The sequence below is a fragment of the Aquarana catesbeiana genome, linkage group LG07 (assembly GCF_042186555.1).
Source record: "Aquarana catesbeiana isolate 2022-GZ linkage group LG07, ASM4218655v1, whole genome shotgun sequence".
NCBI lineage: Eukaryota > Metazoa > Chordata > Amphibia > Anura > Ranidae > Aquarana > Aquarana catesbeiana.
The window spans coordinates 244,564,252-244,584,443 of NC_133330.1; positions in this window are offsets into that span (position 1 = coordinate 244,564,252).

The window sequence follows — 20,192 nt, forward strand, 5'->3', positions numbered from 1 at the left end:
GATAGTGCATTTCGCAAAGTGAAGTTGCACTCTGCAAGTGCAGTTGCTCCAGAGCTTAGTAAATGAAGTAAACCTTTACTTTGCAAAGAATACCCAATCAAATGCAAATATAATTTTTAAAAAAATTCATTTTTGCTTGCACGTGATTGGATGATGGAAGTCAGCAGAGCTTCTGCTCCTTTATTAAGCCCTGGAGCAACTACACTTTGCAAAGTGCACAGTCTTTTTTGCCTTTAGTAAATCAACCCCACTGTATACAGTATATCTAGTTGAAGGATAAGTTTCCCTTTACAAAAATAATAATAAATGCACATACTGTACTCTATGTTATCAAAACTATTGGGACGCCTGCCTTTACACGCACATGAACTTGGCAATGGCTTTCCAGTCTTAGTCCGTAGGGTTCAATATTGAGTTGGCCCACCCTTTGCAGCTATAACAGCTTCAACTTTTCTGGGAAGGCTGTCCACAAGGTTTAGAAGTGTGTCTATGGGAATGTTTGACCATTCTTCCAGAAGCGCATTTGGAAGGTCAGGCACCGATGTTGAACGAGAAGGCCTGGCTCGCAGTCTCCACTTTAATTCATCCCAAAGGTGTTCTATCGGTTTGAGGTCAGAACTCTGTGCAGGCCAGTGAAGTTCCTTCCACCCCAAATTCACTCATCCATTTCTTTATGGACCTTGCTTTGTGCACTGGCCCAAATCATTTGGTGGAGGGATGATTCTGGTGTGGGGTTGTTTTTCAGGGGTTGGGCTTGGGCCCTTAGTTCCTGTGAAGGGAACTCTTAAGGCGACAGGATACCAACAATTTCATGCTCCCAACTTTGTGGGAACAGTTTGGGGATGGCCATTTCCTGTTCCAACATGACTGCGCACCAGTGCACAAAGCAAGGTCCATAAAGACATGGATGAGCGAGCTTGGGGTGGAGGAACTTGACTGGCCTGCACAGAGTCCTGACCTCAACCCAATAGAACACCTTTGGGATTAATTAGAATACTAAATAAGGGAGAGAGAGGTTTGGGACCATCCCTGTCAATACGATAAAAGGAGCAAGAGGTTTGGGACTTTATATGAAGCACGCGGTTGCGAATGAATAGATTGGTGAATAAACAAGATGTTTATTAGTTTATATACATGTGTGTACAAACCCAATCTTTGTGTCAAGTTCTGAAACAGTTAAACATGATAATAATATTGGTATCAATAAGTATTACAAGGTTAAAATTCACCAAAATTAATATACTGTATATACATATACATGTTACAGGGTAATACCTGCATAACATATGGCCTCACTAATCCCCATCATGGTTGGTAAGGGTTTATACAAAAAAAATGAAAATCTGATAAGCACGTGATAAATGTATCACAGCATCTACGCATTTTGTGGCTTTGAAACACTCTTCAGAAGAATGCACGTGATGTGTCTGAAATTAAAAAGTGATTGTCTAAATGATCTAATATGTATCAACATATAAGGGGGTGGGATGAAAATTCCCCCCTTAGGTGGAGACTTACAAATATCTGTGCATTAATGGTATAGTGCTGAAGATCGTGAACCATCTGGGGACATCATGACCGGAAGCTGTGGTGGCAAGCTCAGCGATAGCAGACAGCATCCAAGGAGGATATGGGTCCACAGGGCACTTCTGGTGTGACCTCTGCGAAATGTGAAAGAAATAATATCATGGTTGACGAAAAACCAGTGCTCATAATGAAAGTGATAAGTGAAAAAGTGAAAGCTAATTGCCATAGGCGACAGCATACCAACAATTTCATGCTCCCAACTTTGTGGGAACAATTTGGGGATGGCCCTTTCTTGTGCCAACATGACTGCACACCAGTGCACAAAGCAAGATGCATAAAGACATGGATGAGTGAGTAGGGGTGGAGGAACTTGACTGGCCTGCACAGAGACCTGACCTCAACCAGATAGAACACCTTTGGGATGAATTAGAGCGGAGACTGTAAATCAGGCCTTCTCGTCCAACATCAGTGCCTGACCTCACAAATGCACTTCTGGAAGAATGGTCAAACATTCCCATACACACACTCCTAAACCTTGTGGACAGCCTTTGAGAACAGTTGAAGCTGTTATAGCAAATACCTGCCTTGTTTTACAAAGATGTCAAGTTTTTCACTTAAGTTGCACTGAGCACTAGTCACGATCTAACCTATGTAATTATTCAGCAATGTTATGTTTGTCAATCACTATATGGGGTTTTTATGCGGATGGAATAGCTTTGGCTAAAGTCATTTTTTGATTTCATCCCCTGTTCCCCTTCCCCCTCCCCCAATTCAAAGGGGGCCAACCTAGCCGTTAAATTTGCTATATGCGATTTTGTTTATATTTTGTTTATAATTTACATGTGACTTTACATGTGGGATTTGGCTACACACGATTTACAAAGTATTTTTTAAACTAGGACAACGTTACACCTACACACTCCAAAGGGGGTCACTTTGCTGTTTTATGTTTGGTTTTATCTTCATTGAATTTTTTATTTGCAATTTTGGTTTATACTTTATATGCGACTTTACATATGGGATTTGGCTACACACGGTTTACCAAGTATTTCTATGAATTAGGACTGCACCACACCCACACACTAACCCTTCACTTACCTTCTGTTTTTTCCACATTGGTGGAAATCACATCTGTGGAGGCAGCAGTCCTTTATGCGATTTCTTCCATTGTTTCCATTTTTTTCCATTTTCTCCACTTTTTTCTCCACTAGGACAACGTTACACCTACACACTCCAAAGGGGGTCACTTTGCTGTTTTATGTTTGGTTTTATTCTCGTTGAATTTTTTATTTGCAATTTTGGTTTATGCGACTTTACATATGGGATTTGGCTACACACAATTTACCAAGTATTTCTATAAATTAGGACAGCGCCACACCCACACACTAACCCTTCACTTACCTTCTGTTTTTTCCACCTAGGTGGAAATCACATCTGTGGAGGCAGCAGTCCTTTATGCGATTTCTTCCATTGTTTCCATTTTTTTCCATTTTCTCCACTTTTTTAATTTTCTGTTCTGTTGCGTGGATACACCACTCATATTTCATTAGTAATGAGTAGCTGCCTCCACCACAATTATATCATAAAGATATAACTAATAGGAAAGCACATACTGTATATCGGTGATGCACTACAATACACCTCCCTCCACAATGGTCAGATATGGTGGCAACTTTCCAGGGACCAACACGATAGCATGGAACAGACCAAAGAGATACTCCAAATTGTGTATTAACGTTTTCTATTAAAATTAGTATAAAATCCATTAGAAGCACTTACACAATAGATGCTATTAGAGTATTCCTTTGGTATGTTCCATTCTATCACATTAGTTAGGCCCTGGAAATTTGTAATCTGAACACAGTCATAGGGAGTAAAAGGATGATTGATAAGTGTGGTGTATATATAATTATATGAATGTTGTTATGCACTAAGAACTTTATATGATAATGCATGTATGATAAAGAGGACATTTTTTGTATAGTTATTGCATTGTATTGTGTAGTGGTAATTGCATTTGATAGGGGATTGTGTATTATAAATCGTATATAAATCTTGAATAATAATAATAATAATAATATTATAGCACCAGATTGGTTGAGCTTATTTGCATGTTTCTATTTGCACTTGTAATATTGAAAAACACCATATCTGACAATTATGGAGGGACGTTGTATTGTAGCACCGCACGTATATATGTGTTATGATTAGTGTTGGGCAAATGGTTCCGGCCGAGCATGAGTTTGGGCTAAACATTGGCTATTCGACCTGTACGGGAAACCCCCAAATTTGCAGGGTTTTCGCTGGCTGTTCGTCCCCCCAAAGCACCTTGTCCCCATGTTGGTTGGGACAAGGGTTTCATCCCCACGACACTGAGCTGTGGTTGTGAGGGTCTGTGGGCAGGGGGCTTATCGGAATCTGGAAGCCCCCTTTAACAAGGGGGCCCCCAGACCCCCCCTCATGTAAATGAGTAGAGGGTACATGGTATCCCTATCCATTCACCAAAAAAGTGTCAAAAAGTAAAAAAACACAAAAAAGAAAAAAAAGAATTGTTTCGCCCGCCGTGAAGGCAAATCGCTGAATGGCTGGCTTCCCTTTTGACAGTTCTTATATAGGTAAGGGTGGGTACCCATTCACATAGGGGGGTGGGATCTGGGAGCCCCCTTGTTAAAGGGGGCTTTCAGATTCCAATAAGCAGCCTGCCCACAGACCCCCATAACCACAGCCCAGGGTTGTGGGAAAGAGGCCCTTGTCCCCATCAACATCATCAGAGCTCCCCCTGCCCCAAAGCAACCCCCCATGTTGAGGGCATGTGGCCTAGTATGGTTCAGGAGGGGGTGCTCACTCATCCCCTCCCCTTTCCTGACCTGCCAGGCTGTGTGCTTGTAAAGGGACTGGTATGGATTTTGGGTGGACCCCACACCTTTTTTTTGGTGTGGGGTTCCCCCTAAAACCCATATCAGACCGGAAGGGTCTGGTATGGACTTGGAGGGGGGACCTCACGCCACAATTTAAATGTGATTTGGCTCGTTTTTATTTTTAGAAATGTAATTTTTGCTGTAGCGTGTTCTATATATATTATTTTTTTCAATATTTCTTTATTGTTTAGTCAAATAAACAAACAGCAATTCAGATTGCGTGATAGAGAGACCATTTTATAAAGAAGGATGGAGTAGATAAGGTAAGGGGGGAGTTGGGGGGGGGTGGGAAGAGAGAGATAGAGGGGAGGGGGGCTGGTAAGATATGAGGTGATTCTAGGATAAGTAAACTTGTGCATCCACAATTCAGTGTGATATACCAAGGCCAAGATAGTATACATCAGATTATTTAGTAAAACAGTAGTGTACAATGATAAATAAACCAGAAGGCAAAATAATTCTCAAAATGGGGAAAGGCATGGATTCCATGAGCAGTGGGCCAAATGAGAGCATTATGAGATGATGTGTTTTAATTTTAAGGTTTCAAAGTTTTACGGTGCAGAGGAAGTGAGATAGTCAGTGCGGTTCTCTCTTTAAAAATTCTAAACAAACCATAATCAAGGACAAGGAGTTCTGACATGCATTTTTTTTAAGGGGGGGTCGTGGGTCGTGATATTTTATAAAAACAAAAAGAAACAGGAAAAAAAACTTTTTGCCAGTAATTTACAATTCCCTGCCAACGACTTTGTTTTTTGTAAACAGTGGGGCAAAGGAACTCCCCAAAGGTCTCCCAAAATACATTACAAAATACAAAATGCATTTTGACTGGTATATACTTTTGGGAGGGGTTCCTTTATGTGTTTTACAAAGAAAACTAAGCGGCCAGGGAAATGTCATAGAAATGGCATTTTTTTTGTAAATGTCACTTTCGCTGTAATACGTGAAATACGTACAGGTGCACTACTTTCCAGGCAGGTTTGGGCCATCACCCAGTATGTTATTTAAAGTAAATGGACATTTTTCATCTTTCACTCTAAGTATTAGTAAAATCACTGCTTTCCACCAAACTGCATTTATTTGTTTTTGCATTAGTTCATGTCCTGAAGCACAGTGTTGATCCCCCTATGCCATATGTTTGAAAATCCCTTGCCTATTAGCCTTGGAAATGGTCAGAACTGATTTTAAAGATTCAGCTCCTTTCAACTTCAGTGGAGTTTGGATCAACCTTTAGAATTTCAGCACAGTTTGATGAAAACAGAACTAAAAGGAGTGTTGCTCCATTTTACAGGGCAAATGTACTTCTACAATAAAGTTCCCCACCCATCCTGAAGAAACCTATTAACCTACCTTAACAGGGACAGGACACAGCTCAAGAGTCTGGGACACCCCCATGCAAGTCTATGAGAACTCATTGGGCAGACACAGCCAGCACAAAAGATGATTTCTACCAAACATAAGTTAACAGTGCAGCACAATTCAGGTAAGAACAGTCTAATTTTTTACATTTACTGTAAAATTAAAAGATTACATATTGTATTTTGCAATAAAAATATATCTTTTAAACTTCAGAAGTGGATGCGTTGGCGGTGCCCAAGTGGGGACAGGGAAGTATGCTCACTAGTGTCCCTAGATGCTCTCAGAGGCACATGCCTACACATGGTTATGGCATTTAAGGCAGCAATCTCCATGAAAGAGGACACTTCTCTAAACAGACATTAGTTAACTCCTTGTAATCCATGGCACAGCCCTTTAACTCTTTATACTTTGTTCACTCTGAATAACAGTTCTTATTACACTTCTCTCTTCCATGCAGCATTTCTGAGCTGGTGCCGCAGAGCATGCACTGGATTCTACCAACCCCATTAATTGTCACCTGATACCAGTAACACTGATCCAAATATTATGTTTGAATCTCAGGAATCGCAACTCTGAGCATAACCCATGCTCATTCTCCTTGAGGCCTCAGTCCATATTTTCTGTTACATACAGTCTGGGTGCATAGGATGCCCCATACCAAGAGATAGACCCAGATTGGGGTTCTGTTCACTAGGGAATGCGCATAAGCACACCAGCTCCTTCACAATCAGGACCTTCTGTCACATATGCCAAGTCACCTCCACTTCCTGACCTGCTGGTTGCTGCTTGCACTTAGACAATAGTATTGTAGTCATTGGCAAGGGCAATATAGCCTTCTCTAATTAGCTTCACATGTTGGAAGTCTATACTGCATCTTCTCTTGTACTGCCTTGTCCCCTGGTGTGAACCATATTCTGTGATATACCATGCATGCATGCATGCACCCCTTTAACTTATATTTTTAGGTAACCTCAGACTAGTCAGAGATGTATAACAATTATGTTTCTTTGCTAAAGTTTTTGAAGTATGAATAAACTATTACAGCTTGATAGTTATCTAACATCATTTCTAGACCGTGTCTACTGAGTGCCCCTTGGTGCCCCTTGAGGTAATCATACCTTGTAAATAGAAGAAAGTCTTTAGAGTTCTTTAAGTCCTTAGATGAATAGCACAAGTCCATGTCCCTGGAACCCCAACTGGATTTCCACCAAGGGGTGGTATCAAGCAAGAAGGCAATCACATGCTAACACAGCTCCAGTTCCCTTCCCATGGATAGCGCAACCACCCTCTAGAGGCAGTCTGCTCAGTTTATACAGTTGCCAGTAGTGGGCAGTACCACCCAAAAAGCGAGCAAAAACCTGGGCAGCAGATTTAACCCATGAATCTCAGGAGGCACCAGCTCTGTTCTCATGTTGTAAAGCGCTGCACAAACTGTTGGCGCTATATAAATCCTATAAACAAAAGAAATCAACCAGAGCAACAATAATCCCTAAGAAATAAGCAGCTGAAATACTGGGGGTCAAAATATCAAATCCCAAATCCAGAAATATATAAAAGGCAGTACAGCACTCAAAATTTAACTAATAAGTTCATAATAAGGAAAAATAAGAAAGTCCTTTAAAATCCTGTAGATACAGAATCCGAAGGGCACTGATAGACTTCCAGTGTTGAGAGTGAGGAGATAAACATAAATGGTGACTTCTGTGACACCCTCCACCAGCATAAGGAATGGCCCCTCACCTCATGTAGTGGACCCCTGAGTATATCAGTCAGGTCTCATACAGCATTCTCATAAATGAAATGGGTCGATAAGCTCAAATCAGCACTTGCAGTGGAAAGGCAATACGAGTGTCTAGATGAAAAATCCTCTTCAACTCCGATAAACAGATACATGAAATACAATAAACAATATCTAGTGCTCTCTGAAAGTAGTATCACAAACGATGTTTATTAAAACAAGATAAAACTCACAAGGCTGGCACTGTGCCCCAGTGCTAAGGATCGGTGTATATCACAACGTGTCTGCGGGGATCAGCATGGAAAGGACGCGGGTGACGCCACGAACGATTCATGTGATGTCCGTATGCGTTACATCCCATAAAGTAGGCGGGACTTCATCAGCGGTGGCGGACTTCCAGGCCCCTCCACGTCAGACAGAACCCGGAGGTTATCAGGCCTCAATCAACATCCTGTGGTCTGTTCACTCTGGATATCCTCATAAGAAAGCTTTAAAATCATCTCCGAAATCCATATGATCAGATCTCCAAGTTATAAGAGAACACAAACAGTGTGAGATTGCAGAGCTTCCTTCCACCTCCCAGATTCAGCTGTACAGAAAAATAGGAAATTAAATGAACCCTCCCCTAGGTCATGGACAGCAATAAAAATTGACAGAAGTATTTACTTCATCCAAGCCCCCCAAAAAGGTTTTGTCTGGAGTTGGGCTACAGCTGATCAGTCATAATTGTACAGAGATGTCAAAGGTAATTGGATACTCTACTAAGTTTGATAAATTTTGATAACAGTGTACTACTATGCCAAGAGTCAGGAAGTATTTTCCATAGCAATCTTGTGCTGAACCCTGTTGTAACAGCTAGAGATTCACAGGACGTTGGCATCACTAAAACAATGTTATTATTATTCAGTATTTATATAGCACCAACAGTTTGCACAGCGCTTTACAACATGAGGGCAGACAGTACAGTTACAACACAATTCAATACAGGAGGAATCATAGGGCCCTGCTCGTTAGAGCTTACAATCTAAGATATTGTTCTGCAGTTCTGTATAAATACATTACTCTGGTATATCTGTGCACTTTTCAGCTATCTGAAGATTGCTTGAAATCAACATGACTTTTCTTTAACATTTCAGACACATTATCTGACTTAGTATAATTCATGCCATGCAGAGACTTAATCCTGCAATTTAAACATGTTTTATTTTGGAGCTTGCAGAAAAAAAAATAACATTTTTTTTTTTTACCCTGCCAGGTCAATCAAAGCGTTTTATGTTCCAATGGCAGTAGTTAAGCTGGCACTTTTTTACTGCAGGAGATAAGTTGGGATTCTACATATTGGGAGTCTATATCCCCCAGATCAAAATATAGAACTAGTTCTCAGGTCAAGGAACTGTATACACACCCAGGAGCTCTTCAGATTTCCAGCTGGAGATTGTCTCTTATGTATATGAATCGTCATTAGGATTCTGACAAAGAAGTGCACTCTGGGATGGCTGCAGGGCAGACTCTTTGAATGTTGCTCTTGATAAAAAAAGCTTCTGGCTGGCTGACAAGAGACAAGGCAAGTTCAAGGAAGGCATTAAAAACAGCTTAAATCTATTGATGGCTGTAGAAGTGTTTGGACGAATGGTCTGGGATTAAGATGAAGGCTATTGAGTGCCAGGAGACCACAAGATTTTGGACATACTTGTGATTCCAAAAGAATCTGACTCTACACAGATGTTGGGTCAAAACGAAACACTGTTGCTAATATTCCCAAGATACCCTTGTGTATGCAGAACTATCTGGTTTCCTCAGCTATACATACTATCTATATTTCAAAATTTCTGCAATAGATGTCTCCATAGCACGCTTAAGGAAAACCTTTGTCCCCAAATATTAATGAGACATCTTAAAGGAGACGTGTCATTCAACATTGAACCCTTTTCCATTAATATTGCTACCTGAGAAAATGCAGGGCATAGCTCATGTCAGACTAAACTTTCAGAAGAAATGTCAGCTGAAACACAATAATCAACTTTTCAAAGATATCACTGCTATTATAAAAAAAGGCAGTATCTGACATTCACAGTTAAGTCAATCAGAAGCCCAAAATGCATGCTGGGAAACAACTGTTCTTCAAGGAAGTTATGCAAAGTGAAAGAGAGAATGTTCCATGTCTGGGCACACTCTCTCTATAAACCCAATGGGAAATCTTCTACGCAGCCCTAAAACATCTGCCATGAATGTTATCTTTTTCAGTAAAGTGTCTGAGTACAGTATATGGCTGCTGTCACACATGCATTCCTGGTAAAAGGTGATCCTTAAATACTCTGCATCCTACATTGTGTGCAAAAATATATATTTTAGTATATGTAAAATAACAATTATACTAAGCTGTATGTGATACTTCAAGTTAAAAATATCAGTCATGCATATTTGATTATTTAGCCAAAGGAAATCATGATCCACAGTAAACAAGTGCCATGTCAGTAAATGCACCACTCACCCTAATCAGCATTTATAGCTGCGTGGATGGTGGTAACTTAATACAAAAAGGAAAAGCCTAAAAAAAACCATGTGTGGCCAGCTTAAAGCCTCGTACACATGATCAGATTTTTGGCAGGGAATTGGGTGATAACAGACTGTTTGCCTAAAATCCGACCGTGGTACACTCCATCAGACAATTGTTGGCCAACTTTCCGCCAACAAATGTTGGATGGCAGGCTAGTAAACTTTCGGTGGACAACCGTCTGTTGTCAGATTTTCCTATCGTGTGTACACAAGTCTGTCACACAAAAGTCCAAAGTACAAACACGCATGCTCGGAATCTGTGCTCACCAAACACGACATTAGCAGAAGGTGCCCAAAGGGTGGTGCTCAAGGGCTGAAATTCCTTGTGGTACGTCACTATGTTCGTGTTTGTTGGCCGACAATTGTGTACCGTTAGTATGCAAGACAAAATCCAGGCACACGCCCTTCGGACAAAAGTCTGATGCTTTGTTGGCCAACAATCCGATCGTGTGTACAAGGCTTAAGACTATAAAGTATAGAATGAGATATAAAGGTAGTGGTAGAATTACTGTCTAAAGCTGGCAATACACTGACTGAAATTTAGTTCAGCTGGAACTGGCCAAATTTCAACTAGTGTGTGTCCATCCCCACTTGACAGATGTTGATTGCTTGACTGACTTCTGTCAGAGACAAACTGGACAACTTTTGTTGATTTGTTGATCAGTGGCTGCAGCTGCTGATCAGTGTATTCTGACATTGGTGAGTCCAGCTGTCAGAATGAAATGTGCCTTATTTGGTGGATGGGGGAATATGTGAGTTTCTTTCACTAGCTGAGTGAAAAAAACTAAGGCTGGCAATAGACAGAGCGATTTTATTTCCAACAACCAATGGATGCAGGAAAGAAAATTGCTTGATTTCCCCATCAGCACAGTCAGTGTTGATGGGGAAATCCCTCCCGCAGAGTCATTGTGTTCTCCCAGCAGGGAGTGGGGAAAGCTGCCCCCACCTGGAGAACACAGTGATTATTGCTAGTGGCTATAAAACCTCTGGTTGTATCTAAGTTGATCAATCGTTGGGTACATTCAGCCTGCCCATATATAGTTGAAATCTCTGCTGACTCCTGCTGAACCAGCCGAAAATTGAACAGTCAATGGCAAGCTTAACGGTGTATGGGCAGCTCTAGTGTAGGAACCCACATTGCCCCTTTTGGTCTTAGGGGATGGGACCCTTGTGTACATAGTAAGTCTGCAGTAATAATATTTAATCACATCAAATAGTCATAACAAGCTGTTCCTCTACTCCAATTCCTCCATTGCAAGATGTTTACTGAGATGACATTATCTGTCTGATGCAGTCTCCTATCATACAATGATAGCACATTACAAGGTGTGAGGCTGTAGCAGGGGACAGATCAGACATTTGTGGACACAGCCATCCACTGCACATGCACTAGGAGTACCATTATTATATCATTTGAGACAGCATCTCAGCCCAACAAGTAGATACTAATTCAGGACAGTGCATGATCCTTCTGCATGGAAAAGCAGATGAAGGCATTGTTAGAGAACGGCAATAGATACTGTAGGTCCTAATAAAAAATGGGTCAAATAAGTACTTACACTTTACTTAACCACTTCAGCTCCAGAAGATTGTACCCTCTTCCTTTATAGCTATTCAGCACTGTGACATTTGAACTGGCGATTGTGTGGTACGCAAACAAAATTTATATCATTTTTTCCCCATAAATAGAGCTTTCTTTTGGTGGTGTTTAACCACTTCAGCCCCAGAAGGATTTACCCCCTTCCTGACCAGAACACTTTTTGTGATTCGGCACTGTGTTGCTTTAACTAACAATTGCGCGGTCGTGCTACCTTGTACCCAAACAAAATTAACCTTTCTTTCCCCACAAATAGAGATTTCTTTTGGTGGTATTTAATCTCCTCTGCGGTTTTTATCTTTTGCGCTATAAACAAAAAAGAGCGACAATTTTGAAAAAAACGCATTATTTTTTACTTTTTGCTATAATAAATATCCCCCAAAAATATATAAAAAAAACTATTTTTTTCCTCATTTTAGGCCAATATGTATTCTTCTACATATTTTTTGTAAAATAAAATAGCAATAACTGTATATTGATTGGTTTGCGCAAAAGTTTTAGCATCTACAAAATAGGGGATAGATTTATAACATTTTTATTATTATTTTTTTCTATTAGTAAAGGCGGCGATCTTCAATTTTTATCATGAATGTGACATTATCATGGACACATCAGACACTTTTGACACTATTTTGGGACCATTGTCATTTATACAGCGATCAGTGCTATAAAAATGCACTAATTACTGTATAAATGACACTGGCAGGGAAGGTGTTAACACTAGGGGGCGATAAAGTGTGTCCTAGGGAGTGATTCTAACTGTGGGGGGATGGGCTCACTACAACATGACAGAGATCACTGCTCCTGATGACAGGGAGCAGTAGATCCCGGTCATGTTGCTAGGCAGAACAGGGAAATGCCTTGTTTACATGCTCTGATCATGATCATGATCGCGGGCCCCCGGCGGACATCGAGACCCATGGCATGCTCACGGAGTATGCAACAAGTGCGTGCGCGCCCACTAAGCCGCATCTTAAAGGGGACATACAGGTATGCCTTTTTACACATTTTTATTATTATTTTTTCTTACTAGTAATGGCAGCGATCTGTGATTTTTATCGTGACTGCGACATTATGGCGGACACTTTTGACACATTTTTGGGATCATTGGCATTAATACAGCGATCAATGCTATAAAATTGCATTGATTACTGTAAAAATGTCACTGGCAGTGAAGGCGTTAACACTAGGGGGCAATCGAGGGGTTAACATTGTTCCCTGGCAGGTGATTCTAACTGGAGGGGGAGGGGACTGACTGGAGGAAGTGAAGGATCCTGGTTCCTAGCTAATAGGAACACAAGATCTGTCACTTCTGTCAGAACAGAACAGGGAAGTGTGTGTTTACACACACTCGTCCCTGTTCTGTCTCTCCTGCTCACGATCGCTCATGGCCAGTGGTCATCGCAACCGTCGGCCACAAGCATCGGCACCCCCGCTGCTATCCCGACCCCACGAGCCGATGTATAGCTACGACGGCTCGCGGGGAGCCAACCTGCCACAGTATAACTGTAGTGGTTGGTCGGAAAGTGGTTAATCACCACTGGGTTTTTAATTTTTTGTGCTATAAATTAAAAAAGAACATACATTTTGAAATGTTACTTTCTATAAAACATATCCAATAAAAAACTGTAAAAAATCTAATTTCTTCATACATTTAGGCCAAAATGTATTCTGCTACATGTCTTTGATAAAAAAAAAAATCCCAATAAGTGTATTTTGATTGGTTTGTGAGGAAGTTATAGCATCTACAAACTATGAGATAAATACTGTAATTTTTTTTATACTAGTAATGGTGGCGTGACTTATAGCAGGGTGGCGGCCAATTTGACACTAACTGACACTTTGTGGGAGCAGTAATTCAATGACCAGTGCTAATACTGTACACTGACACTGTATTAATGACTCTGGCTGGAAATGGTTTAACATCTGGGGCAATCAAAGGGTTAAATGTGTGCCTAACTATGTTTACTGTGTGTACTGTGTGGTGCTTTTACTAAGGGATGTGCTGGTTTTTATTCCCTACTTTGCAGGGAAACAAAAAACGGCTTATCACCACTGTCAGAAGAGAGCTATGTGTTGTTTACATATACAAAGCTCTCTCCTGTCATTCGCTTGGAACAATAATGGGATCCTGGCTATAAATCATTGGCTGTGAACCGCTGATCGACATGTGCTGGAGCCAGTTACAGCACAGCTGGGCGAGCAGGCGAATGCATATGTGCATACCTCCTACCTACCTACAGAAGCACATACACTATATTACCAGGGAAGCCTGCCTTGTGCCTTCACGCGCATGAACTTTAATGGCATCCCAATCTTAGTCCGTAGGGTTTAATATTGAGTTGGCCCACCCTTTGCAGTTATAACAGCTTCAACTCTTCTGGGAAGGCTGTCTACAAGGTTTAGGAGTGTGCAGGCCAGTCAAGTTCCTCCACCCCAAACTCACTTATCCATGTCTTAATGGGTGTTTCTTTGTGCACTGGTGTGCAGTCATGTTGGAACAGGAAGGGGCCATCCCCAAGCTGTTCCCACAAGGTTAGGAGCATGAAATTATCCAAAATGGCTTGATATGCTGACACCTTAAAAGTTCCCTTCACTGGAACTAAGGGGCCAAGCTCAACCGCTGAAAAACAACCCCACACCATAATCCCCCCTCCACCAAATGATTTGGGCATGGTGTGGTTGCATAAGTAAAAGGACAGTGAGATAATAAACCAATAGGATTGTATGCACATTTGATGTACTCTTGAAAGTAATTTTTAGTTTGTTCCTGCTGTACTCTAAAAATAAATGTCTACTTGTTTTGGCACCAATTCTCATGGAATGGTGCTTTCTTCAATGATTACATGTTTTCCCTAGAGACTTATAGCATCCTTTTCTATCTTGGTTTAGTTAACATAGTAAGTTGGAAAGCTGTGGTAGACATATGAGTGGGTGATCCAAAAGTCCATAACCTCACAAAGAAAGAAATTACTTATGATCACAAACACAAAACCTAACATAATTTCCATTAACCTTTTCCCATGTAAAACATACGTGGGGGGGCAAAGAGGGTAGGCTTTAATGCCCACAGGCCACACCTTTGCAATTATGGACAGCCAATGTTTCTGTGCAGAGAGAGTACTCACCAGCACAGTGACTGATTTGTCATAGACAGCTCTCAGTCTCTCGTTATAATTGAGAGATGTGGGTTCCCATTCATGTGACCACTTTGACAGCAAATCACAGTAAGGCCCCTTTCACACTACTGTGACTTCAAAGTCGCACGATTTTACTGCAATTTCAGGGAATGTCTGTGTAACTGGCATCAAAGTCGGACCAAAGTAGTGCAGGGACTACTTTGAAGTCGGAACGACTTGAGGTCTTACTAATATGAATGGTTGTCATTGGAAATCATGGGGAATGACTTGTCATGCTACTTTGCTGTCCCAAATCATGGGACAAGTTGTACAAGTGTGAAAGGGACCTTATTGGTAAATCCATCTTGTTCTCTTATGTGTATTGATCCACTTAAAATAAAAGTGAGGCTGGACAGGAAGGGATCAAAGTGACACTTATTAATATTCTTATTATCTCAAATTAATCCATACACATCAACTACTTTATGGCCCTGTAATCTATTTTTCATGAAATTGTTCCTGGACCTCTCACTTCTGTTTGTTTGGAACAAGATACCACGTTAGTTGTGGTCATGTGCATTGCTCTGTGCACACAACACATCATACATGTCATAGTCCATAGTCCCTAGTCTATCTTGGAAGTACACAAGAGAGCACAAATACTTTCCGACATACAGTGAGACCATAAAGAGTGAACATTCTCTATTACCTTCTAACAGGAACTTAAGTAGCAGCAACAAAAAAAAAGGAATTTGGAGGGGTTGAGAGCAATGGCAGGGCCCTTTTTGAGTTAACAAAACATACTTTAATAGATTTTTTTGTCTTAACCATAGTTTAGTGTCACTTTACCTTCAATGAACTTCTTAGGATGTGACAAAGTATTTTAATTCAATCTACGGAAAAAAAACTCTGTTCTTGACCATCAAACTAGTCCACAACAACATCCATGACTTCATCATCCCTTTCAAAACTCCAAAGACATGTTGAAATGTTTCATGATCCTGATTAATTTCTTTTTGTGTGAGGCTATGAAGTTAATAATTGCTTGACACTCAACTTCTTTCATTATAAAATGGAAAAAAACTACAAAAGTTACACACTTAAAATTTGGCACGTAAATAATAAAAACATCACAGGATAACATACAAACGCTGCCATAATCAAATCACATTTCTTCCATGTTGAGCTAAGTACTTCTTAAACAACCTTAGAAGTCAGCAAAAGACTTCTCTGCAAAAACAACTGCCTATAGATAGAAACAGGTGGACAGAAATCCTTATGATGTCCAGAACTCTATAATAGTCCATATTATGCTACTGTGGACAGACAGTGAACATCTCATTCAATCACTGAATCAGCATCAGTGTCCCCGCACACTGAAATCTGGACTCTCAGTAGCAAGAAATTGTGCACAAGAAAAAAGTAAGGCTCATTGCGCAATGCTGTATACCTAAATTATTTATTAAAAAGATAGATTGCACTTACAAGCTTAAAGTTTAAAAATCACGGTAGTAACAGCCCGGTTGTGGGACACACTAGCTAGTCCAGACATATTGATGTCACAGCTCCACCTGACGTGTTTCCCCGTAAAAGGCATCCTCTGAGATTGGACTTTTTTTAATATATTTTTGATAGAGGGCTATTGCCTGCTATTAGCTGACATGGCAGAGCTGCTCCAGGCTCTAGATGGATCCTAAAAATATTGTCAGCATCCATCCAGCTGCTTGATTGACAGCTGGCTCCACCAATCAGAGCACAGCTGAGAGCCAGAGCCAGCCGCTACCTTCCTTTCCCCTGCCTGGGGCTCCAGTGAGTGCTGGAGAAGCAGAGCAGTAACAGATCGTCTGAGCAGATCAAGATCTGAGTGATCAGCGGTCATGTGATTGCTTAGTTCTTGGGCTTAGAGCCAATGTGGGACAACTGCAGCATATAAGTGAGTATGGATGTTGTTTTTTTCACAAACCCATACTTCTCATTTAACTTTCAATTTTTATGGCAGTGGTCCTTTAATTCCACATAAAAGTATTTCAACACCACTCTTTGCGATTCACAACATAACCACACTACAGTTATATGATCAACCTATGTTTCATAAAAAATTCCCCTTCAGAGTCTAGGGCTACATGGAAAAATGTAATCTCTTGCTTTTGAGAGATTAACCATTTGTTAGCAGTCACCTCATTTGCAGGAACTTTGAAATAGATGTGTTTCTAATTACATGCTTGTCAGGATTTAGTAAAATCTCTCAGCAAAGAGTAAGTAACCAGTGTACCCTAGCCTCAAGTTACAGTCTAACTGCCTGCCCCACAGAAAATAAAGAGGTTCATTAATTCATTACATTTCCTTTAATTTAATTTCATGAATTTAATTTAATTACCAATGTGAGTCTTTTAAAAGGTGTCACAGTTCAGCATTGACTAAAAGCTTTTTAAAAAGGATTTTGTCCAAAAAATGTCTATTATTTTCTGTTTGTAGCTTGTTGGACTTATGAATTCTTTGTTTTATGTTATGTTGGTTTTAGAAGATAAAAGGAGCTGTATCTCATTATAACACCTCAGAAGAAAGCAAAACACTATATTTTGATTTCTACCGTTAGCTGTCATTAAAGGAATGGTAAATATATATCACATAAAAACAAATTTAGTCATTTTAATAGCAGCAAAAACATGATTTGCAAAACTGATTTAGTTTTAGATTTAGATTAAGTTTAAAGTAAAACATACATATTATAAATGCAGATGATAGCTTGTGTTCTAATGAATCTAACCAATTTGATTGTTTAATGACATTCAACCATAGAGATAATAAGATCTTTCAAACATTTCACTATAAGAGTATTCTCTTTTTTTTCCAATTAATTTATGAATTCTAAATAATTTATGCTTTAACAATAAACAATGACTATCCAACATTTGTCTATACATAAATGCAGAGTTTATATGCCTTTTGATGATCAGTTGTGTGCCACAAAACACGTGGCTAACATCTTGCTGATGACTGGATCATTTAAAGTTCAAATGTACTGTATGTCCAGACTTGGTTTTGAAGTGAAAAAGGATTAGAAGCTAGGTTTTTCACTGCTCTCAGAGGCTCTGTTAGAAAAAATTCCCCTCACTTTCTGTCCCTGTGGCAATGGTTTCCACCAAACCAGAAGTGAGGGAAAACCTCCAAAGAAATATAGACAGAAATATATTTATACTGTGTATATATATATATATATATATATATATATATAAATATATATATATATATATATATATATATATATATACATACATATATATATATATATATATATATATATATATATATATATATTATATATATATATATATATATATATATATGTATATATATATATATATATATATATATATATATATATATATGTATATATATATATATATATATATATATATATATATATATATATATATATATATATATATATATATATATATATATATATATTAGTAGACTAGAGGGAAGACTAGAATCCCTGTTAACTTTTTTTTTATTGCTGAATGTCCAAGAAGGAAAATGTCAAAAACAGAACAGATAACAGATAAATTCTAGATTGAATTTATGTCATACAAAAATCAACACATTTCAGGGGTTCGAAGGGTTCCTCTACTTTAAGGATTGTTTGTGTTGAAAAACAATGTGCACTAAATTGATTAAATTGATGAAACTGGAGGGATCCCCATGAATGATGACTCTGGGTGCTAGTTACTCATTCTTCAGGCTAATTGCTGAGAATTCCTACTTAGAATTCTCATTCTATATAATGTTAAGTTAGGATGTACTTATGTTTACTATAATTAACCCTGTTTGTAGTGTGCTGGCAGATCTCAGTTGTAAACTAGATGTGCACACTGCCTGTCCCAACAAAAGATTAATGGTGGGTGGTACATTGTATGTTAATGCACTTTGAAAAGTGCCCCTACATTTGTCCTCTAATTGCATATTGTAAGCTATTCTGAACAATACAATAGTATAAAGCCTAGTACACATGATGAGATTATCAGATGAATGATCGTCTGTGTTTTTTTTTTGCATACTAGTCTACATATTGAAATCAAATAGTTTTGCTAAAGTACGAAATTCTCGTATGACTAAATAAAAATTTGGAAGTGATGTAATGTATTCGTATTGTATTTTTTGGATGACCTGGTATCGTACGAGAACATTTTTTGTGTTTCTCCCTTCGGAACATTTTGGACAAAAACTGTGTACTAATGATCAGATTATTGTATGATCACTTCGATAGCAGTATTTTTGTACAATATTCGCTTTGTGTGTATGGGGCTTAAGACTGTACTTATATATACAGTTGCTTCAAAAAACAACTATAAAGGTAAGACATTTAAAAAAAAATATTTTTAGGTATGCTATGGAGAAAGGAACACATAACAAACATATAGTGGTATTTCTCAAATGGACTGCAAAGGTGGAAATACACTTTAAGTTTAAATGTATACACACAAGGTAAGTTAGAGCAGTGACTCCTTCCCCACCCCCCATTCAGACAGTTCTGTATACATTTTCAACCAGAGATAGAGCTCTTGCTGTGCTCCCCCATTAGAAAACCCAAATGGTTAGCATAACCTGTGTTATGGGTGCATCTGTGTTAAGCAACATCTGTGAGCTTGTGTCTGTTCTGTTCAGTCAGCTCCCAACCTTAATGTAAAAGGGACCTGGGCAGCTGTACAAGCTGCCCAAAATTACCTTGCAATACTTGAGGTAAAAATATAGACTCTACAGATAACCCCCCCACTTAACACCCCATGTCCACAGGTGCACTCAACACTTTCCTTATTTGACCCTGCTACTATAGAGGAGGTTGCTAAACTTATTTCTAATGCCCACCTAACTACCTGTCCCCTGGGCCCTATTCCCTCTCAAATACTGTAGTAACCCTCTGGCTCTATTCTACACTCTCTAACTCTTCAATCTCTCCATCTCCTCTGGCATCTTCCCCAACCCTCTAGAACACACACTAGTCACACCCATGCTTAAAAAGCCTTCCTTGGACCCACCAATCTTGGAAATGTACGCCCCATCTCCTTGCTCTCCTTTTCCTCCAAACTCCCTGAACACCTGGTCTACCATCAACTGAGTGACCACCTCATTAAGAATAACTTTCTTGATCCCCTTCAGTCTGGATTTATGCTCTCAAATGATCGGCTAACAGCAAAAACCAATGGACACTATCTTGTACTTCTACTTCTAGGCCTTTCAGCCCTTGATAAAGTCGCCCAGTCCTTGATAAAGTCACCCACTTCTTTGGTCTCTGTGACTGTGCTCTTTGTTGGCTCTCATCCTACCTATCCCACCATACATTCAGTGTCACTTACAATTCCACTTCTTCCTCTCCTCTT